We start from the raw sequence: 7315 nt of genomic DNA on the forward strand, positions 1-7315 counted from the left end.
CATTCCAGTGTTCTGCCTGGGAGTTTGGAACATTCCAGTGTTCTGCCTGGGAATTTGGAACATTCCAGTGTTCTGCCTGGGAATTTGGAACATTCCAGTGTTCTGCCTGGGAATTTGGAACATTCCGGTGTTCTGCCTGGGAGTTTGGAACATTCCGGTGTTCTGCCTGGGAGTTTGGAACATTCCGGTGTTCTGCCTGGGAGTTTGGAACATTCCGGTGTTCTGCCTGGGAGTTTGGAACATTCCGGTGTTCTGCCTGGGAGTTTGGAACATTCCAGTGTTCTGCCTGGGAGTTTGGAACATTCCGGTGTTCTGTCTTATGACCCCTCACTGTCTGTCTGAGCAGCCAACCCGGCTCTTCAACACATTTCCACACACATTTCCACACACATAGCTAAATCCCCTCTCCCCTCCTCCCTTCCCTAAAAGAAACACTCAGCTAACCCATTAAATGTTGACAGTGAACCCTTAGCTAACCCAATCATATTGACACTGCTTGAGCCAACCGTCAACTGAGAGAGAGACAGAGACAGAGACAGAGAACATTATGTGAGCTGGCAGGTGGCCATGTTTCTTTTTCCATTCCTGAAAAGGAACTGAACATATTTCTGATGGATTAGTAAATGAGGCCCTTCACGTTGTCTCTCTGACGTCAATACCAGAACCAGCTCTCAGCTGACCTATTCATGGCTTCACCTTTTGACTTATCTGCTTCAGAGTCCTTGTTATGTATTCTTGATGTCCCAACTGAACTGATGACCTCAAGAGTTTGTTGTGTTTTAGTGCCAATAACACGACAACACTGAGCAGAGATAACAAGATCGAAGCAGACCAACCGATGGCCACACTGTAGTGCCGGTCTGTTTTCTGTCCTCACACTGTAGTGCGGTCTGTTTTCTGTCCTCACACTGTAGTGCCGGTCCCAGAATGTTTATCAAGTTCTTCTCGTTCCCAACAAATTCCCTCCACTTGTTTCCGGGTTACATGAAAGACACTCACGATACAGACCTCCACTTTATGTAATAATGAATTGCTGCTCATCAGTTGTGAGAGAGACGGACTGTTTGTTAGTCTTCTGGGCCAAGTAGAGCACAGCGTGCGTCAAACACTTCAAAAACAGCCATTTTACTTGTTTACATAAATGTCAGAAACATTTTAATTGGTGCAGCTGGACAAATCACACACTTAGTGGGTTCTGGGATAATTCAGACAACCAGAGAGAACAGAGAAATGGGTTCTGGGATAATTCAGACAACCAGAGAGAACAGAGAAATTGGTTCTGGGATAATTCAGACAACCAGAGAGAACAGAGAAATGGGTTCTGGGATAATTCAGACAACCAGAGAGAACAGAGAAATGGGTTCTGGGATAATTCAGACAACCAGAGAGAACAGAGAAATGGGGTCTGGGATAATTCAGACAACCAGAGAGAACAGAGAAATGGGTTCTGGGATAATTCAGACAACAGAGAAATGGGTTCTGGGATAATTCAGACAACTAGAGAGAACAGAGAACGTTCCCACCATTTGGAGAGATCAGAATCTACATCGGAATCACTAAACTGTCTCGGTCTGAAATGGAGGGGTCGCAGGTTTAGAGAGGTGGGCCAGTAACTGGGGTTGGGGGTTTAGAGAGGCGAGCCAGTTACTAGAGGGTTGAGGTTGAATCCAAGGGCTGATGAGGAAAATCTGCCTGAAGAGACTCCACAACTGAAGGCATCAGGATCAGCGTCTCAGAAAAGGTGTCCTGATCTTGGATCAGATCCACCCTGTCCGTGTCATCTTATTCATTACAATCTAAAAAATAAAAAAAAACGCAACACTGTTCCTAGATCTGCTCACCGGCTCTAACATACCTTATAAATACAGGCCTTGAATCTCAGATGCGTGTGAATGTATCGAATGTGTGTATATTTTTCTCCATCTGAGCTCTTAGAGTGAGTTCAAGCTTTCTACTCCGTTAGCCAGCACCTCGCCTATATAGGTTCTCCTTTATGTTCAAGCTTACTACTCCGTTAGCCAGCACCTCGCCTATATAGGTTCTCCTTCATGTTCAAGCTTTCTACTCCGTTAGCCAGCACCTCGCCTATATAAGTTCTCCTTTATGTTCAAGCTTTCTACTCCGTTAGCCAGCACCTACGCCTATATAGGTTCTCCTTTATGTTCAAGCTTTCTACTCCGTTAGCCAGCACCTCGCCTATATAGGTTCTCCTTTATGTTCAAGCTTTCTACTCCGTTAGCCAGCACCTCGCCTATATAGGTTATCCTTTATGTTCAAGCTTTCTACTCCGTTAGCCAGCACCTCGCCTATATAGGTTCTCCTTTATGTTCAAGCTTTCTACTCCATTAGCCAGCACCTCGCCTATATAGGTTCTCCTTCATGTTCAAGCTTTCTACTCCATTAGCCAGCACCTTGCCTATATAGGTATGCATTTCTTTTTCCTTCTAGAATGTATGGAAGCTCACCTTCTCTCTAGTGCTGTTGGCTGTTCTGGACCTCTGCGTCGCTCCTCTAAACGCTGTTCTGTAGTTGTAGAAGTTACCGGAAGGATCCATCTGGAGCTGGAGAAAGATTAGCATTATAACGCCAGTATAGCAGCAGGATTTTAATGTTGTGTTTATTTATTTAACACGGCAAAGTTAGTTAAAGAACAGAGCTCACTAATTAACGAAACAGAGTCCGACACATTCCTGTGGGAACACAATGAGGCGACCATCGATTACCGGGCCAAACCCTAACACGGACGACCATGGGCAAAACAATTGTGCGCCGCCCTGTGGGACTCCCAATCACAACCGGTTGTGATACAGCCTGGAATCGAACCAAGGTCTGTAGTGGCGACCTCTAGCACTGAGATGCAGTGCCTTAGACCGCTGTGCCACTCTGGTAGCCAGAGAAAGCTCTCCGATGAAATATTGGTTCTAACTACATCCTCAGACAGTGAGATGGCGATCCTATGATTCAGTTCATCTTAGAGTTCATCTTCCTCATCATGAGGCGGCAGCGTAGCCTAGTGGTTAGAGTGTTGGACTAGTAACCAGCAGGTAGCCTAGTGGTTAGAGCGTTGGACTAGTAACCAGCAGGTAGCCTAGTGGTTAGAGTGTTGGACTAGTAACCAGCAGGTAGCCTAGTGGTTAGAACGTTGGACTAGGAACCAGCAGGTAGCCTAGTGGTTAGAGTGTTGGACTAGTAACCAGCAGGTAGCCTAGTGGTTAGAGCGTTGGACTAGTAACCAGCAGGTAGCCTAGTGGTTAGAGCGTTGGACTAGTAACCAGCAGGTAGCCTAGTGGTTAGAGCGTTGGACTAGTAACCAGCAGGTAGCCTAGTGGTTAGAGCGTTGGACTAGTAACCAGCAGGTAGCCTAGTGGTTAGAGCGTTGGACTAGTAACCAGCAGGTAGCCTAGTGGTTAGAGCGTTGGACTAGTAACCAGCAGGTAGCCTAGTGGTTAGAGCGTTGGACTAGTAACCAGCAGGTAGCCTAGTGGTTAGAGCGTTGGACTAGTAACCAGCAGGTAGCCTAGTGGTTAGAGCGTTGGACTAGTAACCAGCAGGTAGCCTAGTGGTTAGAGCGTTGGACTAGTAACCAGCAGGTAGCTTAGTGGTTAGTGTTGGACTAGTAACCAGCAGGTAGCCTAGTGGTTAGAGCGTTGGACTAGTAACCAGCAGGTAGCCTAGTGGTTAGAGCGTTGGACTAGTAACCAGCAGGTAGCTTAGTGGTTAGTGTTGGACTAGTAACCAGCAGGTAGCCTAGTGGTTAGAGCGTTGGACTAGTAACCAGCAGGTAGCTTAGTGGTTAGTGTTGGACTAGTAACCAGCAGGTAGCCTAGTGGTTAGAGCGTTGGACTAGTAACCAGCAGGTAGCTTAGTGGTTAGTGTTGGACTAGTAACCAGCAGGTAGCCTAGTGGTTAGAGCGTTGGACTAGTAACCAGCAGGTAGCCTAGTGGTTAGAGCGTTGGACTAGTAACCAGCAGGTAGCTTAGTGGTTAGTGTTGGACTAGTAACCAGCAGGTAGCCTAGTGGTTAGAGCATTGGACTAGTAACCAGCAGGTAGCCTAGTGGTTAGTGTTGGACTAGTAACCAGCAGGTAGCCTAGTGGTTAGAGCGTTGGACTAGTAACCAGCAGGTAGCCTAGTGGTTAGAGTGTTGGACTAGTAACCAGCAGGTAGCCTAGGGGTTAGAGTGTTGGACTAGTAACCAGCAGGTAGCCTAGTGGTTAGAGCGTTGGACTAGTAACCAGCAGGTAGCCTAGTGGTTAGAGCGTTGGACTAGTAACCAGCAGGTAGCCTAGTGGTTAGAGCGTTGGACTAGTAACCAGCAGGTAGCCTAGTGGTTAGAGTGTTGGACTAGTAACCGGCAGGTAGCCTAGTGGTTAGAGTGTTGGACTAGTAACCAGCAGGTAGCCTAGTGGTTAGAGTGTTGGACTAGTAACCAGCAGGTAGCCTAGTGGTTAGAGCGTTGGACTAGTAACCAGCAGGTAGCCTAGTGGTTAGTGTTGGACTAGTAACCAGCAGGTAGCCTATTGGTTAGAGTGTTGGACTAGTAACCAGCAGGTAGCCTAGTGGTTAGAGTGTTGGACTAGTAAACCAGCAGGTAGCCTAGTGGTTAGAGCGTTGGACTAGTAACCAGTAGGTAGCCTAGTGGTTAGAGCGTTGGACTAGTAACCAGCAGGTAGCCTAGTGGTTAGAGTGTTGGACTAGTAACCAGCAGGTAGCCTAGTGGTTAGAGCGTTGGACTAGTAAACCAGCAGGTAGCCTAGTGGTTAGAGCATTGGACTAGTAACCAGCAGGTAGCCTAGTGGTTAGTGTTGGACTAGTAACCAGCAGGTAGCCTAGTGGTTAGAGCGTAGGACTAGTAACCAGCAGGTAGCCTAGTGGTTAGAGCGTTGGACTAGTAACCAGCAGGTAGCCTAGTGGTTAGCGTTGGACTAGTAACCAGCAGGTAGCCTAGTGGTTAGAGCATTGGACTAGTAACCAGCAGGTAGCCTAGTGGTTAGTGTTGGACTAGTAACCAGCAGGTAGCCTAGTGGTTAGAGCGTTGGACTAGTAACCAGCAGGTAGCCTAGTGGTTAGTGTTGGACTAGTAACCAGCAGGTAGCCTAGTGGTTAGAGCGTTGGACTAGTAACCAGCAGGTAGCCTAGTGGTTAGAGTGTTGGACTAGTAACCAGCAGGTAGCCTAGTGGTTAGTGTTGGACTAGTAACCAGCAGGTAGCCTAGTGGTTAGAGCGTTGGACTAGTAACCAGCAGGTAGCCTAGTGGTTAGTGTTGGACTAGTAACCAGCAGGTAGCCTAGTGGTTAGAGCGTTGGACTAGTAACCAGCAGGTAGCCTAGTGGTTAGAGCGTTGGACTAGTAACCAGCAGGTAGCCTAGTGGTTAGAGCGTTGGACTAGTAACCAGCAGGTAGCCTAGTGGTTAGAGCGTTGGACTAGTAACCAGCAGGTAGCCTAGTGGTTAGAGCATTGGCCTAGTAACCAGCAGGTAGCCTAGTGGTTAGAGCGTTAGACTAGTGACCAGCAGGTAGCCTAGTGGTCCTTCTGTAGCTCAGTTGGTAGAGCATGGCGCTTGTAACGCCAGGGTAGTGGGTTCGATTCCCAGGACCACCCATACGTAGAATGTATGCACACATGACTGTAAGTCGCTTTGGATAAAAGCGTCTGCTAAATGGCATATTTTTCTTTTTTTTTTTTTTTCAGGTAGCCTAGTGGTTAGAGCGTTGGACTAGTAACCAGCAGGTAGCCTAGTGGTTAGAGTGTTGGACTAGTAACCAGCAGGTAGCCTAGTGGTTAGAGTGTTGGACTAGTAACCAGCAGGTAGCCTAGTGGTTAGAGTGTTGGACTAGTAACCAGCAGGTAGCCTAGTGGTTAGAGCGTTGGACTAGTAACCAGCAGGTAGCCTAGTGGTTAGTGTTGGACTAGTAACCAGCAGGTAGCCTAGTGGTTAGAGCGTTGGACTAGTAACCAGCAGGTAGCCTAGTGGTTAGAGTGTTGGACTAGTAACCAGCAGGTAGCCTAGTGGTTAGTGTTGGACTAGTAACCAGCAGGTAGCCTAGTGGTTAGAGCGTTGGACTAGTAACCAGCAGGTAGCCTAGTGGTTAGAGTGTTGGACTAGTAACCAGCAGGTAGCCTAGTGGTTAGAGCGTTGGACTAGTAACCAGCAGGTAGCCTAGTGGTTAGAGCGTTGGACTAGTAACCAGCAGGTAGCCTAGTGGTTAGAGCGTTGGACTAGTAACCAGCAGGTAGCCTAGTGGTTAGAGCGTTGGACTAGTAACCAGCAGGTAGCCTAGTGGTTAGAGCGTTGGACTAGTAACCAGCAGGTAGCCTAGTGGTTAGAGCGTTGGACTAGTAACCAGCAGGTAGCCTAGTGGTTAGAGCGTTGGACTAGTAACCAGCAGGTAGCCTAGTGGTTAGAGAGTTGGACTAGTAACCAGCAGGTAGCCTAGTGGTTAGAGTGTTGGACTAGTAACCAGCAGGTAGCCTAGTGGTTAGAGCGTTGGACTAGTAACCAGCAGGTAGCCTAGTGGTTAGAGCGTTGGACTAGTAACCAGCAGGTAGCCTAGTGGTTAGAGTGTTGGACTAGTAACCAGCAGGTAGCCTAGTGGTTAGAGCGTTGGACTAGTAACCAGCAGGTAGCCTAGTGGTTAGAGCGTTGGAATAGTAACCAGCAGGTAGCCTAGTAGTTAGAGCGTTGGAATAGTAACCAGCAGGTAGCCTAGTGGTTAGAGCGTTGGACTAGTAACCAGCAGGTAGCCTAGTGGTTAGAGCGTTGGACTAGTAACCAGCAGGTAGCCTAGTGGTTAGAGCGTTGGACTAGTAACCAGCAGGTAGCCTAGTGGTTAGAGCGTTGGACTAGTAACCAGCAGGTAGCCTAGTGGTTAGAGCGTTGGACTAGTAACCAGCAGGTAGCCTAGTGGTTAGAGCGTTGGACTAGTAACCAGCAGGTAGCCTAGTGGTTAGAGCGTTGGACTAGTAACCAGCAGGTAGCCTAGTGGTTAGAGCGTTGGACTAGTAACCAGCAGGTAGCCTAGTGGTTAGAGCGTTGGACTAGTAACCAGCAGGTAGCCTAGTGGTTAGAGCGTTGGACTAGTAACCAGCAGGTAGCCTAGTGGTTAGAGCGTTGGACTAGTAACCAGCAGGTAGCCTAGTGGTTAGAGCGTTGGACTAGTAACCAGCAGGTAGCCTAGTGGTTAGAGCGTTGGACTAGTAACCAGCAGGTAGCCTAGTGGTTAGAGCGTTGGACTAGTAACCAGCAGGTAGCCTAGTGGTTAGAGTGTTGGACTAGTAACCAGCAGGTAGCCTAGTGGTTAGAGTGTTGGACTA

At 48.1% G+C, this 7315-nt stretch overlaps 1 long non-coding RNA gene across 2 annotated transcripts; it reads left to right on the forward strand.

The window, feature by feature from the left end:
• The first annotated feature begins 3131 nt into the window (after positions 1–3131).
• On the forward strand, positions 3132–7299 carry LOC127924034 (uncharacterized). 2 transcript variants are annotated; one of them, XR_008116585.1, is made up of 5 exons: positions 3132–4009; positions 4049–4124; positions 4164–4280; positions 6040–6663; positions 6703–7299. It is a non-coding gene; the product is annotated as an uncharacterized LOC127924034 (long non-coding RNA). The 2 variants fall into 2 exon arrangements; XR_008116584.1 differs by having other exon boundaries at positions 3132–4280.
• The last annotated feature ends 16 nt before the right edge of the window (positions 7300–7315 follow it).

Source organism: Oncorhynchus keta, unplaced genomic scaffold (genome assembly GCF_023373465.1).
Source record: "Oncorhynchus keta strain PuntledgeMale-10-30-2019 unplaced genomic scaffold, Oket_V2 Un_contig_3561_pilon_pilon, whole genome shotgun sequence".
Classification (NCBI taxonomy): domain Eukaryota; kingdom Metazoa; phylum Chordata; class Actinopteri; order Salmoniformes; family Salmonidae; genus Oncorhynchus; species Oncorhynchus keta.